This window comes from Carassius auratus, unplaced genomic scaffold (assembly GCF_003368295.1).
Source record: "Carassius auratus strain Wakin unplaced genomic scaffold, ASM336829v1 scaf_tig00216181, whole genome shotgun sequence".
Classification (NCBI taxonomy): domain Eukaryota; kingdom Metazoa; phylum Chordata; class Actinopteri; order Cypriniformes; family Cyprinidae; genus Carassius; species Carassius auratus.
Genome location: NW_020528444.1, coordinates 348,454 through 357,341, shown reverse-complemented (window position 1 = coordinate 357,341; position 8,888 = coordinate 348,454). Strand labels below are relative to the sequence as shown.

Sequence of the window (8,888 nt, the reverse complement as noted above, 5' to 3'; positions counted from 1 at the left end):
GCACATCCTGATGACTCCCTCGACCTCCCCAGCATGTCTCAATCAGTTCACAACATTACTGACCAGTAAGTTAAGATTTTGTTGTAGATCTTTGTTAATCCAATATAATAGGAATAATCTCAACAACATCTTAATTGATGCTGAAGTGATTGTTGTGTAATTTTACTATGAAGTTGAGAAATTAGAAATAATTCACCTTTTTTATGTGTTTAACCTTGTCAAAAAATCCTATTGGAATTTCAGTTTATCCTTTTGGATCTTACTGGACTCTTAGAATCCTATTGGACATTCTGATTGATTTTAATGGAATTTCACTTTGTCCTGTAGGATTTTGTTTAATAATAGAAGAATCCTTTTATTTAATGGGATTTATTTTATTTTTTCATGTAGTATATTTTATTGATTTGATTTGATTTAATTCATTATCATTTTTTATTTTTATTGAATTCACTTTTTTCTGTAGAATCTTATTTGATTCTGTTAATTACAGTTAATTAATAACTTTACTTTTTTAGAGTAACATTGTGTGTGTGTGTACTTGTAACCCATAAAAATGCAGCCTACATGAATATATACAAATTAAAAAAACTGAAAGTCATAATAGAATAAGGCAAATATAATAAATATGATATTTCATAATGTCTAAATAAGTTAAAATGTATTACATGTGAGTATGAGTTCACAGAAACTCAAACATCTATAATTGTATTGTCGTGACGCTTCCCCTTTAAGAAATCCGAGTGTAGTGCACGTGCAACAGTAGCGTGCATAATTTAAACAGTAACGGTCAAAGAGGAGAGGAAGATGAGAAATCGACTATTAACGTTGTGTAACTTAAGTTCATTTAAAGACGCTAAAAAAGAAGACATATCTAACATTATACTTATCTGAGCTGCATCCTAAACTAACAATTTGGTGAATTGGTGAGTTTTTGTATATCGTTACTGTATCTGCTGATTTGTAGAGAGTCTGCCATTAACGTTACATAGCGAAAGATAAATTGTTTAACAACTGATATTAATGAAAGATTAATGTATGTCGTTTATAATAACATTTAATTGTATAAAACACTGGAGTAGTGAGTAAAATGCCTGTTCTGCCACCATTCAGCTGTTTTGAACTGTGCTTTACGGTTTTGTGTAGTGCTATAACGTTACTTTAATAATTGTATTGATGGAGTAATATGTTCTGTTGTCCAGGTCAGGTTTTATGTTCCAGTTTAAAAGTTTGACACGGGACAACAGTTCTCCCGTGATGTGTGTGTGTGTGTGTGTGTGTGTGTGTGTGTGTGTGTGTAGAAGAAATTAGCATGTCAAGAGAATCAGATGTCCAGTGTTTGTCAGGAGAGGACCTGTTGACCATATGGAGCAGAACTTCCTCATAAAGATAAACCAGCTCGTAAACCTCAGGTAAAGCTGATTTAATGTGGTGGTTTATATAATTTAATATGTAAAATAAAAAGCTATATACTTTGAACAGTGCACATGTATGAATTTTATTTCATTAAAAAACTAATTTATCATGTAGTTACATAACCCTTTCATATTTTCTAGCGGAAGTTGACATAGTTGGGTAAACTTCTATAGTGGTGAATGAGAGACTACATTAAATATATGTTTTGTCACAATAGTGTTTCTACAAGAGGGGAAAAATATAAAGAATTTGATACGATTACGATGTTGATGACCATTAATCAATTTCGATCTCTTGATTCTCTATCAATTCACATGAATAAGCCTTCTGTGCTTTTCTTGGGTTAAATTTTGCCTCTTAAATAAATGCCTCTTTGCATTGAATTTAAAACCCTTTTCTCCATTTTACCTTAAATACTACACTAATTGTATTAGGCTATACATAATAACGGAAAATAGGATACAATTCATAACAAAAACTTGATCTGCATGTTTGTCTTCGGCGTAATAATGCATGTGTGTCTCTCACAAACCCTGCTTTGTCATCGTTGACAGAAAAAGCCTTCACCTGATGAACAAGTTCATCAGTAATAACGTCCTTAAATTAACACTGTTTTTGAGCAGTCAGGCCCTGTGTCCACCAAAGTGTTTTTAGGAAGCTGAAAACACCAGTCGCTCTGCTGAAAACGGCCAGCTGTGAGCGCTTGAGAGAGCTTTTGTGGGCTGTGTTTGTTTCAGTTGAGACCACTGATCTATATATGACATCTATATTACAGATCAGTGGTTGAGACGCTTTGGTTCCTATGATACAGAATAACCGCTAAACTGTTACTTGAATCTGATTTGGTAAATATTTTTCTTTTCTGACTTAAATGATCTGGTTGCTCAGAAACCAGCAATATTAATTTATATTCCATTGTTCTCGTTGTTGCGCTTGTTGACACGTCGATGTAACAAATAACAGTTGTGACAGTTGCTCGTGTGTAATTTGCTCCGCCCCTCCTGCACTCTGATTGGTCAGCTGACTAGAAAGTGACAGTGATGAGCGCAGTGTTTTATCCAAAGTTGAACATTCTTCATCTCTCGTCTCGGCGCGAGAAAAAAAACGCCCAATGCTCAGCGCGAATAAGATGCTCAAGGCTTGGCACGCTCATGGCGTTTTAAAAAGAATTACTAAGTCATTTTTTTGGGCCTTATGGGGGGGTCCCTTGATGCTTATGGGGGGTTCGGACGCCCCCAGCCCCCCCTTAATTTGAATGAACACTGGTTTGTTTCCTTTGTCAATCGAGGACATGGTGAAATACTTGATATATGAGGAGTGCCTGCTTGAGCTTTTTAAAATCTGCCCCACCTGCTCAAGAGTGTGCTACCAGTGGCGGCTCTTGACAAATTTGACTGGGGGACCAATGAGGGGCCAGTGTTTAACCAGAGGGGCACATTAAAAATGGCAACATATTTTATTTAAATGTAATGCAAATAAATACAAAAAGTTATTCTTGAAAAAATCTACACAGTAGTTTTACACAATCTAAACATGTTAATAAAAACAAATTACTATTAGTACTCTTATAAAATTCAATCAGGCAATCATACATTTCACAATGTAATATTTATATATATGAATGTCAAGAATTCAGAAGTGTATATATATTTAAAATCCTTTACACTACACAGAAATTATATACAATTAAATCATGCTTATTTTAAATGTATTGTGCAGGCTAAAAATATAATAAACTTATTATAATCTTTCGGTGCGCAAAACCATGATAATATGAAACGCTTTAAAACAGAGCTCACAAAGTGATTTTAAAACTTCACGACACAAAGCGAAGAACTGTCGAGCGCACAAATCCTAGTGTATGTATATCGGTCCAACATTTTTTTTAAAATTAAGTTTCTTCACAGTTTTAAATTCCAGTTATTGTGTGTTTGATGCTGATTCATAGTCCTTGTGATGTGTGTGTGATCTAACAGACACAAGCGAGTCGTTTAAAAACAGCAACAAACATAAAATACAAATACATTAAAAAAGTCATTTTATGCTGTAACGATATTGAAACTCCATATACATCGCGAAGGAGGAGGCGGGAACCGGCGCACAATCAAAACATAATTTTAATATTCAAAATACATACAAAACAGCAAATAAAATAAAATAAAAAGCAAACATAAAATAATGTCCCAGGCCTGGTCCTCTCTCGTCCTTCACGGTCGTCGCTCCAGTTTTATATCCTTCCATCTCCTACGTGGGACTCGATACCGGCGGTGGGGCTCAGGTGTAGCTCATCTCCAATCACCACACCTGGCCTCACTCCTCGTTCCCACGCCTCTCGGCCCCGCCCCACTCGCCACATATGCAAATCCACAGCCTTTTTATCTCCAGATCAAGCATTATAGTGTGAGTATATAATATTGGAGATAGTTTTACCGTGCATCCTGCTGTAACTGGACGAGGTGTGCACTGTTTGAATACTGAATGGAGAATGATTGACAGCCGCAGAGGAGGGAAAACAAGGTTTCCATGAACTTTAATTTAATGATGTAAATAGTCTTCTGTCCATAAAATTAAGCTATGGAATGGCTTCAGTTGACTTTGAGAAATTATAATCAGGCCCAAGTCACCCAAACTGATGTGAAAAAAACGGGAGGAGCCGAAAAGCGCGATGTTTGCATCCCTGAATATGATTAAGTTCCTTAGTGTTTGGGTGCGCTGCACTAATTTACCCGTGTAGAACGTTGCATCACATTAGTTCCGCTTTTGGCGCTCGTGTGTAAAATCATATTGTTTTTTTTTTTTCAGCACAGGGATGGCCAGGGACATGTGTACAGAGGCACGGGCCTCCGTGTAGAACCGCCACTGTGTGCAAGGGGAGCAGGTTTGTAAAAGGAACATTTGTTTCTGAGACACCAGAGCTGTTCATACACCAGAGAGTGGAAGAGTCAACTGCTTCTGCTTCTCCAGCAGGGAATCTGCTCCATCAGCTGCTCTCTACTACACTTTTAAGTTTAAATCCAGTGCCTAGCACAATGCCACCATGGGATGTACTAAATGCTGTTTTTATGTAGTGTGTCAGTTTGACCCTCACTTCAGATGCTGTTTATCATGGTGCTCTAAGGATTATATCAGATAGTAAACCATCGCCATATCATTGTACCTCGTATAGCAGAGTAGGCTGGCCTTCTTTGTCTAATAGGAGACAAATGCATTGGTATTTATTTACAGGTGCAGCTGAAATAATTAATATAATGAAAAAAATTTCATGAATGCTAATTATATATTCTAGTTATTCTATTTGGGTTAAAATGGCTGTATTGCTGCCCATTTTTGCCAGGACACTTCTGTGAAAGAAACCTTTGATCTCAGATCAAACTTTTCTGGTTAAATAAACTTTGGGAATGGGTACCAAAACCTGGTATTTAATCAGTCCCGGGGCTAAATTATGAAAGTAGTACAGTAGTATTGATAAACTCTGACATTAATATTTCTGCTGTCTGTACTCTAGAAATTAAGAAAACACACACATTCATCCAACTCACACTGAAGATGGCTGATCCATTTTGTCTGTCTTATTTTTTTCAGCTATATCAAACAGCTGAAAGAACAGCACAATTATCGCGCCACCACAATGGTGCACAAATTAGTGGACCTTTCCCACTTTTTTAACTGGGTGAAGGAGGCAGGATGGGCTGAGAGTGTCCAAGAAAGCCGTTAAACGGGCTCTTCTTATAATAAAAATGTGCTCAAAAGAGGAGCTGAAAAACAGGCAGTCCTGGCAGCAGGAGGTCCACTTATCGAAATCTGGTGAGATCTTGTAATATGCACAAACACGTACACCTGTTTTCCTTTTTACAGGTTCAGAAGCATCTTAGCCAGAAAGAGGTGCAGAATGCCACAGCGCTCATGTGCCACAGACCACAAGCTGCACTTAAATTTGATAAAGCCTATTGCTCTGTGGAAGAAGCTTTGGAACTGCGAAAAAGCATGAATAATTCAATTAAATGTGTTGATGGACTCTCCAGGAAACAGGTCATTGCACATTTTTGATGTCTCTCATTGATACTTTAAAGTCTTAAAAATGTCTAAACACATTCTACATGTTAGACATGTGTTGCTAAAACACGGAATTGTGGAGTAAGACTGTTAAACAGTTTCTCACCATTGCTGTGATCCGGATTTAAACGGGGGCTTGATGATGCACTCCCCGTGAGCTTCTGGCCCGCCCCTAACAATATAAATAGAGCACATTCACCTCAGTTCACCACTTAACCGCCAGTTACTGTCATACTGTTACTTACTACAGCTACAGTTTGCTAATGTGTACTGCCTGGATGTCATCGCTTACAAAACAGATCTGTGACCTTATTTAATTCTCCCAACAACCATCACATCAAGAAGAGGTGGATTCATTTTGTGAAGAGGCACCTAAATGGAGAGCTGAGGATCACCACCACCGCCTCTGTACTGATCATTTTACACGAGATAGCTTTAAAAATGTTAAAAGTGTAGCCGAACCGACCATCTCCAGCCTCGGCCTCCATTCTCCTGTTGCGCAGACACGTGCCATCATCAACAGTGTGTGCCCAAATGAGTGCTCATGTTATAATTATAGTAGGTAGTCCACACTAACTCGACTGAAATCTGCAACACTCTAATGTGATTTTCATTTGTTTGTGTGCATCAACATGATTGCTTAGGCAAGTCATTTCAACTATTATCTGTTCACAAAGCACCCCCTTCCAACCACAAGAGAGACCAGTGTGACAACATGCAGAAGGTGTGTGTCAGTCAGATTACTGTGTGGGGAAAAGGACTGTGGCCAAACAACTGTCTGAAAGAACACTAGCCAAGAGAAGAATACAGGTGTGTGGAGCCATCAACTGCCTAGTTTGTCTTATTGAAAGGTGCACGTGTTTTGTCTTGCTTGTTTTTATATTCAATAGATTTTAAACCATTTCATCACTAAAAGAGAATACAATTTCGTTCTTGCGGTTCGCACGCTGTGTGTGTGTGTGTGTGTGTGTTCACTGCCGCACACACACAGAGGCGCGTTTCAGAGAGCGTTTGAACTCTGAACTGTTATTGTATTTTTGTACCTGAAATAAAGTTAAACCTTACTTTGTTTCTAACTTCAGTAGACTATATTGTATTTATGTTGGCTTGATGTAATGAATTTGTTATTTAACTTTTTACTGATTACAAGTTGCTTTAATAATGTTTTAACTTTATTTGCTAGGATAGTTTTTGCTGTTGTAAGCTGCTGTATGTAAAAAATTCTTGTTGATCCAAAAAATAAAAATGCTTTGTAGCTCATAAAAAGTAATATGATCTGAACTGAGTTATATGATTTGTTGGATCTCACACAATGAACACACAGTTATCGTTAATTTTCATTTTCAGTAACATTCTGATGAAACCACCAAAGCGTTCAGTCTTGGAGGAATCTGTAAACCGTTTCAACATGGCACATCCTGATGACTCCCTCTACCTCCCCAGCATGTCTCAATTAGTTCACACCAGTAATGAACAGTAAGTTAAGATTTTGTTGTAGATCTTTGATAATCGAATATAATAGGAATAATCTGAATTGATTGTTGTGTAATTTTACTATGAAGTTGAGAAATTAGAAATAATACACTTTGTAACAAGTCCTTTTTTATGTGTTTGTTTTCTTTGTCAATCGAGCACCAACCAAGCTGCTGTCTACTACACTGGCTCTTCTTTCATTCAGACTAACAAGGTTTCCAAAAAATATGGACCTTTATATGAGCCAAAATCGTCACAATTGAAAGATCCAAAGACTTTGGACACTTCTGTGAAAGAAATCTGGTTAAACTTGGGGAATGGGTAACAAAACCTGGTATTTAATCAGTCCCGGGGCTAAATTATGAAAGTAGTACAGTAGTATTGATAAACTCTGACATTAATATTTCTGCTGTCTGTACTCTAGAAATTAAGAAAACACACACATTCATCCAACTCACACTGAAGATGGCTGATCCATTTTGTCTGTCTTATTTTTTTCAGCTATATCAAACAGCTGAAGGAAGACCACAATTATCGGGCCACTACAATGGTGCATAAATTAGTGGACCTTTCCCACTTTATTAACTGGGTGAAGGAGGCAGGCCCCGATGGGCTGCGAGTGTCCAAGAAAGCCGTTAAACGGGCTCTTCTTATAATAAAAATGTGCTCAAAAGAGGAGCTGAAAAACAGGCAGGCCTGGCAGCCGGAGGTGCAGATGTCAAAATCTGGTGAGTTTTGTTATATGCACAAAAACGCCCCTTTCTGTCTCATATCTATCATATCTTTTAGTTTATACCGTGAGCAATATCACATGAGTAGCACTCATGATATTGGTATATTTTAGACATGATATTGTGTGTTTGAATGAAGAGTTTATTTATTTATTTTTTTCAGATACAAGCAGGTCAATCAACAGTGTCAGGTGTGGCACAGAGAATCCAGAGACATAAACGTTTACCGGGCAATGGTCGGGGCTGGCAGCAATCAGCATAAACAGGGTCAGTATCACTTGACTTGAGCAGGGTACATGAAAAGTGGGTGAGATACGATAATTGGATGGTAAAGCCCAACAATATGATACAGGAGTAATTTGCCTAATGATTTTGAAAGGACCCACGTACCTAAGACTAAGTTTCCTGCATGAAAGGTGAAGGCAGAGATCTTTAGCAGGTAGCCAAACCCACTGTCCTGCCCCTCGACGGTGATCAACCTGTCCCTTGACACTGCAGACAGCTCGTTGAAGATCTCCTCACTTCTATGTAACAAGTGGTTGACTGTGGGTAGGTCAGAAGGTTGAAAACAGAGCACTGTGTGTCCAATGGATGGTTTGCGAAGCGAGTTCTGGGTGTATTCGACCCAAAACAGGAAGCATCTCCAATCCGATTGCTTGTTGTGGCAGTATGAGCAGAGGAATTGTGTCAGTTTTTGATTCAGTCTCTTTATAATCATAATCCCCTTTGAAACTCTCCTATTTATTTATTTTAAATTTTTATAGGCTATGTTATGAACATAACATTTCAACTTTATCCACGGAGTGAAGGCGGAGAGTGTTTCTGGTATCAGTGAGCGTGATTATTAAATGCTCGGAGCACAGAGGGAGATTGATGCCACACCGCTCTCACAGACTCTACTGCCGAGTGAGAGCAAGACCGTCCGGTGGAGACACGGTTAGACAGTGTTTGCTATGTTTACAAATCATTTATATAAGAAATAAAAATAAATACATAACCTAAACCAGTGGCATAACCAGATGATAATATATTTAGCCTACACTTGCTCTGTCCTCCGTCCATGACACTGACTCACTGCGGAGCTGCCGGTTTTAGTCTGAACGGCTCTTAACACAGAGTGGATGGTTAGATGCATGATGGGCTAGTATTAACAAAATTATAATAATAATAAAATAAAGGTCTTTCCATCATTAAGGTAATAACAGTTACAGCCTTTTT

The 8,888-nt window shown here is 37.9% G+C and overlaps 1 long non-coding RNA gene across 1 annotated transcript; it reads left to right on the top strand.

The window, feature by feature from the left end:
• The first annotated feature begins 778 nt into the window (after positions 1-778).
• On the top strand, positions 779-8,425 carry LOC113097309 (uncharacterized). The gene is made up of 8 exons (XR_003288819.1): positions 779-923; positions 1,299-1,409; positions 4,216-4,291; positions 4,996-5,217; positions 6,144-6,276; positions 6,814-6,942; positions 7,441-7,667; positions 7,834-8,425. It is a non-coding gene; the product is annotated as an uncharacterized LOC113097309 (long non-coding RNA).
• Positions 8,426-8,888: the final 463 nt, after the last annotated feature.